The sequence below is a fragment of the Lissotriton helveticus genome, chromosome 3_1, assembly GCF_964261635.1.
Source record: "Lissotriton helveticus chromosome 3_1, aLisHel1.1, whole genome shotgun sequence".
NCBI lineage: Eukaryota > Metazoa > Chordata > Amphibia > Caudata > Salamandridae > Lissotriton > Lissotriton helveticus.
The window spans coordinates 1,408,928,855-1,408,947,085 of record NC_136061.1 but is presented as its reverse complement, the minus strand read 5'-3'; the positions used below and the strand labels follow the sequence as shown (position 1 = coordinate 1,408,947,085).

The 18,231-nt window shown below is 48.1% G+C and overlaps 1 long non-coding RNA gene across 1 annotated transcript in view; it reads left to right on the top strand.

Annotated features, from left to right (window-relative positions):
• LOC144824987 (uncharacterized) overlaps positions 1–16,765 on the top strand; it is a 43,474-nt gene extending 26,709 nt beyond the window's left edge. Inside the window, exon 2 of the long non-coding RNA XR_013609225.1 lies at positions 15,844–16,765. This is a non-coding gene — a long non-coding RNA (uncharacterized LOC144824987). The remainder of the gene's footprint in view (positions 1–15,843) is intronic.
• Positions 16,766–18,231: the final 1,466 nt, after the last annotated feature.

The window sequence follows — 18,231 nt, the reverse complement described above, 5'->3', positions numbered from 1 at the left end:
GCGGAGGAGCTCATGGGGGATTCAGCTCGAGCTATGGAGCCCAGGGATGATCTCTTCGACTGGTTTAAGTCCATTGAAAGCCGCCGCTCCGTCATGACTATCTCCTTCTCAATGACGGCAGCAACCCGGGTTATAAATTTGTCCATAGTGCCTATTGCACCAGTTGAGCACCCTCCACTTCCTCCCCTTAAATTCTTCCCTGAGCGGGTTGTCATTAGTCCAGGAAAAAGGGGAAGGGCATATACTCACACTAAAGTTAGTGAATTCACCAGTGCTATCCGGGTAGCAAATCACAGGGGGATGGCCCAGCCCAGCCTTTGACAGCCCCTGACTGCCACAGACTGCCCGCCCTTTGCCCGGGCTTCGCTCGGCGTCCCGCGAGGCGGGTCTCACGCTGCACTTATGCGCCTCCTGGCGCCGTCCTTTTCCGGTCGTGCGTGCGTGTCGCTGGGGCTTCTGGGGGTTGGAGTCCCCTAGCCCGCTCTCCGCTCAGCTGCCGTGCTCCGAAGTCGCAGGGGAGCGAGGCGGCGAGAGGCAGGCAAAAAGGGGTGGACTGCTGGCAGGTGGATCCGCTGGTGGACGCTGCTACGACCCCCACAAGGTAGCTTTGGCGCTGGGTCTGTTGTTTTTATTATTTACAACTCTCCACATCCTGCCGCCCTGCCACCCCTGGCAAATAGCGACCACCACTGAAAAGGTTAGCCGCTGTCGAGTAACAGACACTGTTGCCTAACCTTGACAAGACGCTGAACTTATTTGGCCTTGTGACAGCCACTGACAGCACACCAAGTACCCAATTTCTCCCTACTCAGACAAAGTTGCCTTCTACCCAAACATTCCTTCTCCCTAACAGCTCATCCTGACTCACAGTATTTTTGGACCAGCATTTATTTTTCATTAACAGATTTTGGTGACCCAGATCAAGAGACAGAAAAGGAGAAAAAGGGAGAAAGAAGGGGAAAGGGCAAAATATGAAAATGGCAGCAAATGGAGAAAGCAAGGAGGAAAACAAACTAGCCAGTGTGACAGCAAGTGTAGGGAGGTGGAAGAAAGGGGCATGAGGTGGAATAAATGTGTAAGCAAGCTTTCGCGTTCAGCAAACCCAGCAGTGGCAGCATACTTTTAAGAAAAACTTTGGACCCCTGTACTCATTATTATTATTTCTTATTATTACTATTATTATCATTATCCCATACTGTTATGGTACCAATAAACAATCCAGTTTGTGGTGTGCCTATAGGACACTGTATAGTGTAGAGTACCTGAGAACATAAATTAGGGATGAAAGCGGAAATAAAAGGATGGAAATGTTGATACTGTTAGAATAAGCTGAGCAGCGAAATAAAGCTCACTTTTAAGAGCTTCCTGAACAAATCTTGAAAGCCTTGAAAAAAGCAAGACACTTTATATTATATTTTAACTCTACTAGTGTGTATAAACTTGAGCCCAATACAGCGCTTTTGCGGTCAGAAAGCCTACAATTTGTAAAATCACTGGGTTTGCAAATGCAAAATGGCTTTTTTAATGTACTAAACCTATTTTCTGATTTACAGAATGCATTTAGAAACCCATAACAAACGTGTTTGGAAGGCGGGTGTTTAGGGCATCCATTCCAAATAGCGTTTCAATAAGGTATGTATCGTTTTAAAGCAGCGCGTTGCCTAGGTAAAATCCCAGACCACCTCTTTCCTTTTTAAATGCATCCCCATTTCCTTTAAGGAGAACGGGCTGCATTTAAAAAAAAAAAAAGTTGGTTATATTTAAAATGCGATCATGGATATGGTGGTGTGCTGGCCCCCAGCAAGCCATTATCCCGTGATGGCATCCAATGCCAGTGGGTGGCAATTTATGATGACTTCATTAATATTGATGAGGTAAGTCAGATTGCAATACACTACGATTGGAATTTTGTGCACTGACCTATTACAACATAGGTTTGTTTGCAAAATTCCTTTTCATTTGTAAAAGTCGGTGCACAATTTGCAACCACTTTTTGCGCATGGAACTTCCACACATCAGAGCAGAGAGCCCTTGCTTCCTTGACAAGTACAATGGCGAGTGGAGAAAGAAATGGTCGGGCTCAGTTAGTTACCTGACTACCACTGGGGGAGGGAGGGTACGTGTTCCTCGCTCTTCAACCAGTGGTAATGTTTCATTCTTAGACTCTGTATCTGAATGCTATTCAGTGGGGTGTTTGCTCTCTGGCTCCAGGCCAGTTCTTCAAAAACCAGCTCGGCGACAGTTGTACATGCAACTTTTGAGAGCGTCTTTTCTCGCCCTTCTCAAAATCTGTTTGCTGGGCCCTGAGGGGAAGAACTTATAGCACCAGGACTTTCCTGTTATGTGGCGTCAGAAAAACGTAAACTGGTTTTAAGCTAGATTAAGTGGTTGCGTAATAAGAAATTGACAAAATAGCTGCCTAAAAATACATTCTATCTTTCACATTTGACATATTAGCCTACTCTGTGTGTCTTTTATGTGGAAGTTCATGTCGGGGGCACCACCCCCCACTTACAACAGCGCCCCCGTTTCCTTCTTCCCTCTCCCACATCTCACCGCCTCCCGCACTTTTTTTGCACTCCCGTTCCAAATGTGACTCATATTGCGCTCCCGGACGTCTGGAGGATTCGGGAGTTCTCATGCCGTGCTTCGGAAAAGTGGCCCATTCTGAGGTATTCACCTGAAGGTGGTTGTAGTCAGGACCGGACTCCGGAACCAAAACAAGCCTTGGCAAAAGTGCTCCAACCAGCACCGCCCCTTCATGCTCTCTTGCATCCATTATCTCCCTCTCTTCTTCTCCGATTAGTTAACTTTCCTCCCCCTTCCCTCTCTTTTTCTCTATTTTGAAGTTTCCCCGACCTGCTGCAATTAACCTTAAAGCTGGGGAAGTGGCAGAAGAGCCAGGGTGGCCCTGTCCTTTCAAAACCTGCCTTCAAGGCCTCCAGCCCATTGAGGAAATGCCCAGTGGAATAAATGGCCTGTCCGGCCCTGGTTCCTGCATGGCCTTCTCAGAGCCCACCGAATGTGGGCATCAGCCAGTAGGAAGGGAATTAGCAGGGCATCCAAAACAGACAAGGTGGACTTGTTAGTGAAAATATATGAGAAGCTAAAAAGCCCAACCACACACTTATTGAAGGGAAATCCCAGGCCGGCTGCTCTGCCACACAGATAAAGGCGCAAGGAATTTTTGTTGTCACTCCATTCATCAATAGGACGCTGACAGCAGGCCGCAGGCACAACAGACCGACTCGCTCATACGGCCTTCATTCCATGTTTCGGGTTTTCAACACCCGGTTTTTCCGGGTGTGGGAGACCAGATCCGACTTTACTGTGAAGTAATTCCACACAGTAAAATCGCAACAGGTTTTGGCTGCAGCAACAACGAAGCTTCCTTTCGGGTCCTGCTTCTGAGAAGAAATAGCACAAAAGGCCCCCAACTGCCATAAAAACCTTTCCTTTCCCTCCCCTACTCCCAACACCTCCTTCTCTCAATCCACTCCCACCAAGAGGTTCAACTATACGTTTAGAACCTGCTCAGAGCAGATGGACAATGTGAGCATTAAACCCCTCAGAATTGGGAATTATGTGTGGTTTTACACGCAAAGTCGGTCTGCATGGTATTCCCCATTTTATGGGGTTTAACTAGTAATTGCACCGTACTAGGGAAGATTTGCCGCACAGTAATGGTAAAATCACCTGCGATTTTATTATGCCCCCAGTTTTGTACAACTCAGAGTAAGGGCTTTGGTGTGTAATAGGCCTCTTTAATGAGAACAGGTCACACATCAAAATACTATAACCTGGCATATTGTCTCACAACTAGTACACCATGCCTCACTAATACAAACACTATTACTAACTCTGCCGCCACCCTTAAGCCTCCCCATCCCCCCATGTCATTCAACTGTCCAAATGCCTTATGGTCCCCTTAGCATGACTGCCAATACCAGTCCTTTACTTAGTACTTTCCTCAGCCTAAACTTTGAGCACCTCACGGATTAGTGCAGCCTTCACCCTCTTTCCAAGTGTTGATTCAAGCATTCAGAGTTTAGCAAACCATTATATCACCGGCTCAATTTGCCCTCATCAGCGCCCCTAAGCACCATTCTCGGTACTGGCTAATGCGAGATCTGTTACGTAACCAAGTCTACACGTACTCCCTGTCCCAACCAAAGAATGGTGACAGACATGCAAAAATGGCCAACCCACACACTGCCCATAATCCATCTCAAGTCGAAGTCGAGGGAGAGTGGGCAAGGACAAAGACACAGAGGGGAATGCAAGAAAGAGGAAGCAGTCTCCTGTGCACCCACCCAAAATGCCTGTAACCCCGCCTCTGCCCCCCCGCCCCCCCGTCAATCAGCCCTATTGCTGTCCTGCCGACCTGCACCTACTGCCGTTTGCTACTGGGAAGAAAAGGAGCTAAGCCCATTTCCGCCAGGTATCCCCAACGGGCGCCCGGGTCAAGCATTACAGACCCATAGTGTGTGAAAAGCTACTTTAGTGAGTGCAGGTCACATTAGTGGCAGCTGGCAGGGAACGGGGGTGGCAGGGCAGTGAGGACACAATATAAAAAAGAAAAACACCTACCTCCTCACAGCCGCCGTCCGCTGTCTGTCCTCCGTCGTTGCATCGACCTGGAAGGACAGGCTCCCCATAGCCAAGCACAATGCTGCAATACAGAGTTGTGATTAGCCTAAGCACATTGGTTCGGTGTTCAGCTGGGTACAGGAAGCCTATGCATATTAGCTAGTTCAGGCGCTCGGCGCTTAACTCATTTTGGGCGCCATCTTGGGTAGGGGTAGGATCGCGGTCTAGATGATCGACGATCCCACCCTCCTCACGCCCCCTACAGTGGATATAAACTTCAAAGTCCCCCGTCCGCGCAGCGGGCGGGCGCAGCGGGCGCGCCGAAGGCGGGCCCGTCTGCGCCCGTCCGCGACCGGACGGGACCAGGGGCCATACCCCCTGTGCAAAGCAGACCAGAATGTAGTAGACCGATGAGGTATGATTTTACCACACTAAAAAACGTAATGCCTCCGATTACTTACACCTGTCGGCACTCCATTCTCCCTGACTCTCACTCTGGGATCTGCTCTCATTGTACATTCTCATTGACCAGCCATCAAGATAAGTCCCCCTCTGGCAAATACTACAAAATGTTCCTTTTAAACTGCCGGTCATTGACCAAACATGCCACGCAAATGACTCTCTTGCTGGAGGAAAACGAGCCAGATGTAGTATTCTTGACGGAGACGTGGTTAAAAGACGCCTCTGACTCAGATATTACTTCCATCCTGCAAACAGGGTACACTTTGCAGAGATTAGATAGACCAGAAGGTAGAGGAGGCGGCCTAGGCATCCTTCATAAAAACCACTACCGCTGTAGAACTTCATCGGCTGATATCTCTAACTGTGAAAGTATGCTATTTACTCTTGAATTCTCACCTATAGATTCATTTTCTGGCGTACTTATCTACCGTCCCCCCAATCAAATAGGAGACTTCATTGAATCACTCCAATCCAAAATAGCCAACTTGGTGGTTAGTAAATCCTATTTCTCTACACTAGGAGATATAAACATCCACCTAGAGGACCCTAACAACGCCACGGCCAAGGCACTTTTGGATGGTATGGCAGCTCTCCAGATTATACAGAAAGGCTTTGAGCCCACGCATGAAAAGGGACATCTCCTCGATGGTGTTTTCAGTAACGACAACAGACTGGAAGTAGGGACCCCATTACCTCTTACCTGGACTGACCACTATTTAATACCCATTCAGTGGACTCCAGTGACGCCATTGCAGCCCCTTCCTCGCATCACCCTAATTGGCAGAGAGTGGTCCAAAGTCTCCCCAGACCAATGGGCTAACCAGCTTTCGGCTGCCCCCCCCCCCCCCCAAAAGGCGACAGACCCAGCACTGCAATATGAGAATTATATCACATGGCTGTGTTCAGCCTTGGACGCTATTGCACCTAATAAGGCCCTTAAAGAAAAAACTAAATCCAAGGACTCCCCCTGGTACACCCCTCATCTTAAAGAACTAAAAAGGGCGTGCAGAAAATTTGAAAGAAATTGGAGGATCTCTTGTAGTAAGGTAGATAAAACTACACATCTCGAAGCCATCAAAAAGTATAAGTTAGAAATTAGACGAACCAAAACTTTATACTTCGAGGAAATTTTTTTAACTGCCTCCAACTCCTCTAGAGAAATCTTTCAAGTAGTAAAATCCCTGATTGATATCCCCCTGGTTCCCGCTGACCCTAGTAAAGCTCAGGCTCGATGTGAGAGTCAAGCTGAGTACTTTTTCAGGAAAATAGAAAAAATTGCCTCCGCCTTTCAATCACCTAATTTATCCCAGGACATGGGAACCAGTCCATCTAACGTCACAACTCCAAAATTAGATGAGTTTCCATTGCTGGATGAGAACTCACTTGTGGCTATCATGACGAAAATAAAATCAGGATCTCCTATAGACCCTGCCCCTCCCTGTCAGATAGTAAAAATTGAGAATACAGTCAAACCTGTTATCCTCAACATACTAAACACTTACATTTCCACTAGCTCAGTACCCACTGCATGGAAATGTGCACAGGTTAAGGCTTTGCTGAAAAAACCCACACTGGACCCGGAAAACATGGCCAACTACCGGCCTATTTCCCTCCTTCCGTGGATCAGCAAACTTCTAGAAAAACATGTCAACTCGACTATTACTCAATTTTTAGAGAATAACTTTCTCCTTCATGATTCCCAAGCTGGCTTTCGTCCAAAATTGGGAACCGAGGCAGCCCTCCTGGCGGTAACTGAGCTGGCCAGGAAGCAAATGGATCAAGGCGGCACCACAGCAATTATGTTGCTTGACCTTAGTGCCGCCTTCGATACCGTCAACATCAGCATTCTCCTTCATCGCCTCAACAAGATGGGAATCTCGGGGAAGGCCATGCTCTGGCTCCAGTCATTCCTGGAGAATCGCTCCTTTAGGGTAGTTGAGGGTACTACCTATTCAAAATTTTGGCCCCTGGATCAAGGTGTACCTCAGGGCTCTTCATTGAGCCCTACTCTTTTTAACATTTATATGCAGCCGTTAGCTGATATAGTGCACTCTTTCGGTCTGGATATAATAACCTACGCCGATGATACGCAATTAGTCGTATCTATGAATCAGGCAGACTCTTCCCCTTCCAATCTAAGTAACTGCCTGGTAGCAGTGGCTCAGTGGATGGCAACCTCGCATTTAAAATTAAATGGCGAGAAAACTGAGCTCATGGTGTTAGGTAACTCAACCATTCCCACTCCTTTGTTAGACTGGCCACCATGCATGGGCCCTACGCCTCAACCAAAATGCCATATAAAGAGCTTAGGCATTTGGCTGGACTCCAACCTCAGCTTCATGCAGCAAGCTACCACTCTTTCTTCCACATGCTTTGGGCTAATGCGTATGCTGAGAAAAGTGTTGCCTCTTCTCCCTTTTGAAGCCCGCAGAATAATGGTTCAAGCCATCATTTTGTCCCGCCTAGATTACGGGAACTCCTTATACTTAGGTGCCCCCGCTTTTACAATCAAAAAGCTACAGGTGACTCAAAATGCTGCAGCTCGCCTCCTGTTAGGCCTCAATAAACGAGACTCAGCCACCATTGCCTTAAGGAAGCTGCACTGGCTTCCGGTTAAGGCCAGAGTGCTGTTTAAATCTCTCTGCTTTATGCACAAAGCCATGTGGAAGAATGCCCCAACTATGATCTGTTCCCTGGCAAAACCCTACCTTCCTCACAGGCCCCTAAGATCCAGTACTGCCTTCCTGGCCACTGTCAACAAAATCAGACGGACCAGATGGGGCGGACGTTCCTTCTCCTGGAACGCCGCAAAAGAATGGAACTCCCTGCCCTCCTCCCTTCGAAGTGAACCTAACCTTTTAAAATTCCGGAAGGATTTGAAAACCCACCTGTTCAGTTAACCTCTCTTTCCTTTTAGTATGACGGTACTTAGCGCTACGAGGCCTCCGGGTTGTTTGCGCTCTATAAAACCCGATTAATAATAATAATAATAATTACTGCCCGGTGGAGAACATGCAAAGTGCGCATGACTGTTTGGAGGGCCCAAGACGTGGTCCCAGAGACCACTTCCTGCCCTTAAAAAATGAAACTGAAAAGTTTCATTTTTATGTTTTTTAAATGCACCCCGTTTTCCTTTAAGGAAAACGGGCTGCATTAAAAAAAATTAAAATCAGCTTTATTAAAAAGCAGTCCCAGACATGGTGGTCTGCTTAGCCCAGCAGGACACCATCCCTGGGAGGGCTGTCATTCCCAATGGGCTTGCAAATTGTGAGAGGCTCATTAATATTGATAAGCCTCGCAATTTGCGACCCCATTGGGAATCGCAAACAGTGTGAAATACACATCGGAAATTGCGCCTCGCAAATTGCGATGTGCAATTTTCTTGGTCGTACATCTGGCCCTCAGTGAGCACAAACTACTCCTCCTTCCTGTGCTACTAGCCCTGCTCCGCTCTAACCCATCCCTTTGCTCCAAAAAAGAAATTGATAATATCAATGTTATTGCCATTTAATTTTTCTTTTTTCATGCACTGAGAGCAGTGGGGCGATGCTCCTCCGCCTTAGTGGAGGAGCGGCCCCTGGGTCACATGCCAAATACGTTAACACAAGCACCATCACTAACTCCCCCTCACTTTTAAAGCTCCCCATTTACTAACCCCGCCTCCCACATCATTCAAATGTCCAAATGCCTAAGGTCCTCCTATTGTCAATTTCAATCCCTATCCTTTCCAAAGTACCTTGCTATTACTAAAATGTAAGAGACTCATAGCGTAGTACTGCCCCACACTAACTCCCTGCAAACCTAGATTACATATCAAGGAGCCTAGTCAACTCTTTAAGCACCCCACATGCCCCCAGTGGTGTTACCAAGAAAGACCCCCACACAGGTGTTTTCCTGTCCCGCCCCCTCTCTACTTCCCCCTTTAACCAAACAAAAAACTATGCATTTCCATTCACTCTTCAAACAATCTTGCCACCTTCTCCTAAAAGTTCAAGAATTGCAACTTATTACAACCCCGCCAATTCACCCCATTATTTCCAAACATCTCTTACCCTTCATACCTAATATCATTATGCAGTAGTGAACCTTGCAACCTACACAAAAACTGCATTTCCCTAATAATGTTCCAACACAACCAGTCTATGGTGGCCTCTGATCTCACAGACCCCTACATCGCAATCTAGGCATTAGCTCTGTGCAAAATTCCTTAGTCCCTGCCCTTGTCTTATCAGCCCTCGCAAGTTTTTTTTCCAGTGGCGGCCGGCAGGACTCGCAGGTGGTGTGGATGAGGAGGCCGGGGGAGGGAGGTTTGGCAAGGGGGGGGGGGATGGAAAAAATTGGTGCCCTTACCTTGCCAACGGGTCCTGCATCCCTGCTCCTTGCTCCTGCTCTACTCGTGAAACAGGAAGCCATAAAGAACAGCCAGACTCCCCTGACCAGTCACAATGCTGCAATGCAGCATTGTGATTTGTTTTGAGCGTCCTGGTTCGACACTCAACCACGGAATGGGGGCCTGGGGTTGTTCTCCACATAGGCTGTATTGCAGCCTGCATGGAGAATGGGGAAAGTGCACATGGCTGGTTTGGGTGGCCCGAGAGGGCCGACTAAATAGTCATTGGGCATTTAGGAGTGGGCAAACCGCTCCTCCCATGCCCTGCTCTGAGAGCAGAGCAGCATCACCCACCCGCAAAGGAAACATAAAGTGATAATAGCTCAAAGTTATTATCATTTTATATTTCCTTTCCTTTACGCTGCTCAAAAGCAGTAGGGCGTTGCTCCTCCACCATAGTGGAGGAGCCGTAGTTTTAAAGAAGCATCTCTCCTGGCAGCTGAAATGTAGCGGATTGTTCTCGCCCAAATGCACAACTAACGAATCTGAACAACCCCTTCCTTTTTGCAGTTGTGTCAATGTGGGCAACAACTGACCTCAACCCATCTCCCTTTTACCTAATCAATTAATTCTCACTCTCTCCACTCTCAATCTATCTAAATTCATAGCAATCACTTCCACACATCATGGGCTACTAATGTAGGAAACCCACACCATCCTTCTGCCATCCCTCAGACCCATGGCACGATCTGTGTAGCAAACCAAAGAAAGGGCATGTTATAACCAATACCAGCATATTCCCTCAACTTTCCACTTACAACCCTGATGCACTTAATTGCAGTACATACCAAAACACACACACACACTCTGATCTCTACCTTGCAACACCACTTACCTCATACTCAAAAAGAAACCACCTGCCTCTGTCAACACCCCTGTCCTAAATGAATGGGTTCAGAACTCCAACAATGCCATACTCCCCAAACCTTTCATGAATACCCTCAATAGTTGAGAACTGTTCACTTGCTCCTCATTCTCATGCACAAAAACTGTACCCTCCCTCTCACCTCTCAACTATAAAAATTGCTTGGACCAATAATGACAATTCCATGACGCTTGTTTTCCTTAGTACCACTTTTTTCCATAGGAATGAATGGGGAGGTATTCCTTATTTGCGATTAGCAATTTGCTAATCGCAAATAAGGATGCGATGTCAAGGGTGCCAGGGGTGTCCAAAGGACACCCTGTAGCACCCCTGAAAAGCAAATGTAGCCAGATGTTGTGCACACACATGTCCAAAGGACATGTGTGTGTGTAAAATACCACTCAGAAAAATGCACTAAAGTGCATTTTTCTGAGTTTTCGCTATTTACCACGAAGTCTGACTTCGTGGTAAATAGCGGCCAGAAATTGAAAATGGTTGATGAATTGCATTTAAGGAATCTCAAATAGAGATTCCTTAAATGCAATTCCTCGCAAATATGCGATTTCGCAATTAGCGATTTTTGCATTTGGGATGATGAATCCCAAATGCAAAAATTGCACTCGCAAAGGGCCAGATTCTCAGAATCTGGCCCTTTGCGAGCCGTTTTCGGCTTGATGAATCTAGCTGTTAGTCTAATAATGCTCAGCTCACCTATTTGCACATCACTTAACAACACGCCCATTTGCCTTCATTTTTCGCTAGCAATTTTAACACGTGAAACACACCAAACACATGCACTCCATACTAAAGCTAAAAGCAACCATTTCCTACTGTTGAACCCCCTTTTGGTAGTCCACGGGCCAAACAGAGGTTATTGTGCCCTGATGTCCTGGGGCCCAACTAACTATGGATTCTAAGCAACTGGGCCACCTACCCCTTCAGCACTTGACTTTCAGGAATAACGTGGTCAGAGGTGTTAAGGCTTTCTCTGGGCAGAAGGTAGATACAGGGGTTGAATACAGGCTCACAACTCAAAATACACGCAACATCACCAATACATTTTAATCAAACCACATAGTCACTTTGACCCGTTAACCGTGGCGCAAAATATGCCGTGGTGCGGGTGTCCTATTGCACGAGCGGGGCCCGCGTCGGCCAACAGACGTGTGCAGCACTACAGAGGTAGTGCCCGCGGTGCCCGTGGCCAACGCTCGCAGCGAACGGGTTGATGGAAAAAGAGAAGATCATTTTTTTACTGCTAACAACAAAAAGGTAAATTTGATATTCATACATAACTACACAGTCCACCTCAGGTCGGGGCTTTAGTGTTTCATAGGCAGTTCCATGTCCCAACTTCCTCCTCGCTTCAAGCAGTAATGGTTAGTCCCCATTCACTATAGGCAACATCCAGGGCAAAACCCCAATAGTAATCCGAGTCTCAAGAGTTCACTCTGTCTCTATATTAAAGTCATCAGTGTTCCAGCACCACAGCACTAACTAGTAAGCAAGTTCCTGGCCCGAAATAAGTCTTATTCATACCTGTAGGACTGGAGCGACCAGAATTCCTGAGCATCCACCTTCCACAGGTGCTGGAGCGGCAGCAGCTGATTTGGGACTGTTGGCCGCACATGGACCAAACAGGTTACATTTAGCAGATGTAGAGTTCCTCACATGTCGTCATGCCACCACAGCGAACAAAGGTTCTTTGTGGCTCCTCCGTGCAGGGTAAGTCTCAGGTCCAGCACATGGTGGGGTAATGCAAAGACCCCGGTGCGAATCCTTTGTGCCGGTGCAGGTACGTTGGGGCTGCCACGGAGACCTCACTTCTCAGGCAACAACTCCAACCAGGCCAGACATATTGCTGGTGCCACTGACCCCCTCTAGCATCGTAGCTTCACTCTACAAAGGCTCGTGCCCGATCGTCACAGAGAAGTCCTCAGTTGTAGCACCTCCCGACATACTTGGTTGCGGCTCACCTCTGCACAAGGGCTACGGCCCTCACAGCACAGCAATCTTCTCACAGTGGCCCCTCCTGGCATATGGGGTCACCAGCTCCTAACTATGCAGGGCTCCAGCCCAATCATCATAGCGATGCACACAGCTCACTTCACAGTGGTCCTACTCTGGAATAAGCCAGACGCCAACTTAGGGGTCAATTAGGATGGCGGCCGGAAAAGCATTGCGACCGCCGTGGTAGCAGAAATGAACCCTCCGCATGTACCGCAAGAAAAGGGCGGTCAAACTAGGATTAGCCACCAGTTGGACCAGTGGAATGACCACACGTGAAATTACGATACAATGGCGGTGCCAGCGGAACGATCAGTTGTTTCCGGCTACCGCGATCGCAAGAAAAAATGAATGGGAGAGCTGGTGGAAGGGCTGTTGCATTCCGACTGCCGCGGTCATGCCGGAAGAGAAATGGCGTTCGAAAGCAACCACACAACAAGGCTACAAAGTGTGGCTATAAATCTGGCTTAGCCTGAAACAACACCTAACACGCCCCAATGACACATTCCCATGGCAAGTAAAAAAATACAAATCCCAGGTCAACCCACACAACACACCTGACATGACTACTCCATTTTGACCCACCCACATAGCTGAATATAAAACCAGCCCCTTCCCTGCCCAGAATCCTTTGCCCAACTCCACAACTGATGAACCCAACCCCACAGCAAAATGGAGAGACAAATCAGCACACTTCACACCATCACAAACACATACACATAATCATCACCACCTTCACACCTGCACTTTTCCCCATTTGCATATAACACACCATGTCACAGAAGAAGATTCCCAAATTCACTGACAATGAGTTGTCAGTGATGGTATATGAGTTAATCAGTGTAGAACCACATTTGTTTGGAAGAATGGTCCAACAGACACCAGTAGCCACAAAAAATCAAATGTGGGCAAGGATAGTCAATAAAGTCAATGCAGTAGGGACCATCCCGTGGACCCTGAAGGACATCAGGAGAAGGTGGTATCACCTCAAGACCAGGGTGAAAGAGCATGCCAATAAGAACCATGAGCTGGCTCAGAGGACTGGCGGTGGCCCTCCCATTCCACCACTAACATTCACTGAATTGGAGGAGAAGGTGCTTGCCACACTGCATCCAGAGAGTCTCTCAGGAATACTCAGGGGAGTGGAGGCTGGTAAGTACTAACAAATGTCTCACATTACACTGCTATGTGCTGTCTTGCACAACTAGAAAGCTACTCTTCCTAGACCTAAATGCACTTACATACAACACGCTCTTCCCAACACATGTCTCACAGATCTAGCATTCTCTTCCTCTGATTCACCCCAAAGCTAGCTAGCAATATTTCCATGGGGGCATGTGTACAGGCAGCCAGCACTGCAACTCCCACCAGGCACCCTTGTCTCACAGCTGAGCAAGATGAAGCACTCCCCATACCCACAACCATGTGGCAGCCTTTCCACTGCTCACCTACACCTAACAGGTAGGTAGCCATCTTAACAGGGAGTGGTGTTTGTGGTTGAGAAGCCAGCACTACAACTCTCACCGGGCCCCTTTGTCCCATAGCTGAGCAGGATGGAACACTCCCCCCACCCAGAACAATGTGGCAGCCATTGCATTGCTCTCCTCAAACTTACAGGTAGGTAGCCATCTTAACAGGGAAGGGTGTTTGTGGTTAGGAAGCCAGCACTCCAACTCCCACCAGGCCGCCTTGTCCCACAGTTGAGCAAGATGGTACACTCCTCCCACCCACAACCATGTGGCAGGCATTGCATTGCTCTCCTCCAACTAAAAGGCAGGTAGCCTTCTCCTGCTCTCTTGTCTCACCTCTGAGCAGGATGAAATACTCCCCCACTCAAGAGCCATGTGTAACCTATTCCTTTCTCTGTTCCACTTCACAGGGAAGTAGCCTTCTCAACAGGGAGGGGGGTTGTGGATAGTCAGCCAGCACTACAACTTCCACCAGGCCCACTTGTCCCACAGCTGAGCAGGATGGAACACACCCCACACCCAGAACAATGTGGCAGACATTCCATTGCTCACCTTCACCTAACAGGAAGGTAGCCATCTTAACAAGGAGGGCTATTTGTGGTTGGGAAGCCAGCACTCCAACTCCCAACAGGCCCCCTTGTCACACAGCTCAGCATGATGGTACACTCCTCCCACCCACAACCATGTGGCAGGCATTGCATTGCTCTCCCACTAACAGGTAGGTAGCCTTCTCCTGCTCTCTTGTCTCACCCCTGAGCAGGATGGAATACTCACCCCACCCAAGAGCCATGTAGAACCTATTCCCTTCCTCTGCTCCACTTCACAGGTAGGTAGCCATCTCAATAGGGTGGGGGTGTTTGTGGAATGGAAGCCAGCACTACAACTCCCACCAGGCACCCTTGTCCCACGGCTGAGCCGGATGGTACACTCCTCCCACCCACAACCATGTGGCAGCTATTGCATTGCTCTCTTCAAACTTACAGGTAGGTAGCCATCTTAACAGGGAGGGGTGTTTGTCGTTGGGAAGGCAGCATTCCAACTCCCACCATGCCCCCTTGTCCCACAGCTTAGCAGGATGGTACCCTCCTCCCACCCACAACCATGTGGCAGCCATTGCATTGCCCTTATCCAACTAACAGGTAGGTAGCCTTCTCCTGCTCTCTGGTCTCACCCCTGAGCAGGATGGAACACTCCCCCCTCCCGAGAGCCACCCAAGAGCCATGTGTGACATATTCCCATCCTCTGCTCCACTTCACAGGTCGGTATCTATCTCAATAGGGAGGGGTATTTGTGGGTGGGAAGACAGCACTACAACTACCACCAGGCACCCTTGTCCCACAGCTCAGCAGGATGTAGCACCCCCCCCAACCATGTGGCAGCTATTCCCCTCCACTGTGTCACCGAACAGGTAGGTAGACAGTGCATGCACCCTGCCATCCTTCTCAAAATGCATGGAGCCATATGAGCACACCAGCCCTCACATGTCATCCAACTTGGCATAGATCCAAAATCCACATCCAGTGTGCAACTAAGCATATCTAACTGTCACGTAAATTAAACTTTGAACCACCAAGTCACATGTGGAAGAAATTCAGGGACCAAGTATGCACAGCACAGAATGTAATGTGTAAGTGCCATGGTGTCAGAGCATCAAGGCCATATGAACACAAAACATGCATGGTCAATCTGTCAAACAAACAAAAGTACATGATATGAAAAAGGTATGTATAACATTACAATAGCTAGTTCTTGCTTAGTTGAAACTGATTCCATGCAGACAAACCAAAATGACACATCACACAAAGTTGATGTGCCGCAAGTCTTTAGATAACATTTCCTTGTAATCATACAATCTGTATGTGGCACATGGTTTCTCTTTACATGTCACACCATGGACAAGTAATGTATGTACCTCAACATCATGTCATGATGCTCAGTATCTTGCAGCCATACTAAGTGATTTCAATTTAAAATGTGTGGTGTATCATATGTAACATTCAAACGTCTAACTCCAAGCTTGTGGAGCGCACTACAATGAACATTTTACCATTGTTCAACAGGAGATCCACAAGCAACTACTGCAGAAGACATCACCAACCTGCAGAGCCAGTCTCCCACCGCCGAACATGAACTCCCTACCTTTCTCCAATGAGGAGCAATGACCTGGCTCATCCGGACTGCCAGGGCGCACCACGTATCAGGTCCTCATTGTCCCCCCCACTACCACCACCACCACAGCAACAACAACAGCGCTGACCCCTGCTGCAATGACCTGTGTGGCCTCATCCACCAACATCACCACTGCTGCCTGCAACACTCTCCCTGCCTCAGTAGTTACCAACACCACCACACAATCAGAAGAGGGCAGGGAGAGTTTACAAATGCGTTGAGTGGCAACGCCACAGGTCCGGGTCAGCAGGGCAGGTGGGAGGGCAACTAGGGACAGATGGTCCAGGTTGTGGAAGAAGTGTGTGCTGCTGAGGTCCATGGACATGCTTATGGGCCAACTTGTGGACCTCATGGGCCAGCTTGTGGGTTTTCTGAGGGACTGACATGTGGCCCAAATGACAGCTAAACCCCCCTCCGGTGGTCCGCATGCTGATACTCCAACCACCTCAGCTGTGGCCACAGATAGGGGTGAGCTGCAACAAAATGACTCCTCAGATACCGCTGAGCCCATAGCAGAGGTTCCCCTGCCAAACGCACAAGGGGCTGTCCGAGAAACCCTAGGGGAGGTTCAGGTGGCAATGCACCATCCAAAAGCTAGTCGCCGGGCCAACCATGATGGCACCTGTGTTCCCATTGACATTGAATTTGTTGACAATCCATACATTGGACTGTGTGACTACATCAATGTGGTGACTACTCCATTTGTCTCATTTACCATCACTGAAAACTCATAATTTCACTTTGTACAATTTCTTAAATAATGACCCCTCTCTGTCACAAATACTTATTGTAAATAAACACTCTACACACCTATGTCTTTGTGTCAGCTCCATGTTTATCACAGTATGTACAATGTGACGAGGCATTTAGAGGGTGAAGGGACCTAGAAAGACACAAGAGAATGAGATTTTCTTGCCAGGTGATGTCATTACAGCTAGAACACACCACTAGTCATCAGGGCACTCAAACCAGCACACATAACAATGAGCAACAACATCAACATAGACATGAGGTGCTTGTATATAAATACCCTGTGCCACACAGATCAGCCATTAGCACAGAGTAAACAACAGCCAGCAGTCAAAAAGTTCTTCTATGCCTTGCCACTACCATCAAAGACAACAGACAATGTCACTGTTGTACAATGTCACTCACACTCAAGGGAAGTAGCTGTCGATGAGCTGTCGACGCAGGTCAGCACCTTCCGCTTCTCCACTATCGTTGTCACCGGGCATGTGTGGGTTTGCAGGGGGGGCATCTGCTGCTTATCATCGTGCAGGAGCAGGGGGATCTCCTTGTGTAAGGCCAGGTTGTGGAGCATGCAGCATGGAACTAGGATCTGACATACCTTTTTGGGGAGAGTAGAGCACTGCACCTCCACTCTTGTCCAGACACCGGAATCTAGCGGCCTTCACTCGGGGTCCTTGGATTCCTCAGTGGGCTCAACAACCAAGGCCGGTTGGGATATGCAGAGTCACCTAGGTGTGAGATACACAGAGCAATTTACTAATATAAACAGTAGCTGAGAACAGCGTGTCACACTCACCAACAAGCCACTCACGCTCCGAATGCAGATTTGCAATCTATTGTAGGATGATACTGTTACGCAGTATGTAGGAGTCATGTGCAGAACTGGGGAATTTGGCACAGACATGGGAGATAATCATATCCGCTTGGCATACCACTTGCACATTAATAGAATGGAAATGTTTCCTGTTCCGGTAGATGTGCTTAGTGCCTGTGGTGGAACTAGGCCAACATGTGTGCAGTCAATGGCGCCAACAACATTAGGTATGTGTCCAAGATCATAGAGATCACCCTTCACACCTACCAATTCATGTCTCCTTGGGAAATGGATGTAGTCACCCTTGAATGTCATCATTACGGACAGGACATCACGTAGCACCATGCTGAACATAGCTTGAGACATCCCACCGGCGATGACCACCTTGTATTGAAACAAACCTGTTGCAAAGAAATGCAGAGCCGCCATCACCTTAACTGTTGGCGTCAAAGCAGTCGGATAGGTTCTGTGAGGCCTCAGATGGGGCTCCAAATGACCACATAGATCTTGAAGGGTAAGGCGATCCAGACAGAATTTCCTTATGATGTCCTCATCCTCCATGTTCGCCAGCACTGGGAATGGACGATGCACATTTGGTCGCTCTCCTACATAATATGAAAGGGGACACATGCCAATTTTAATTCCCCTATGAGATGTATCACACATCTTACATCTTGACTGATGCAGTGCCAACAATGACTGGACAACATCTTCA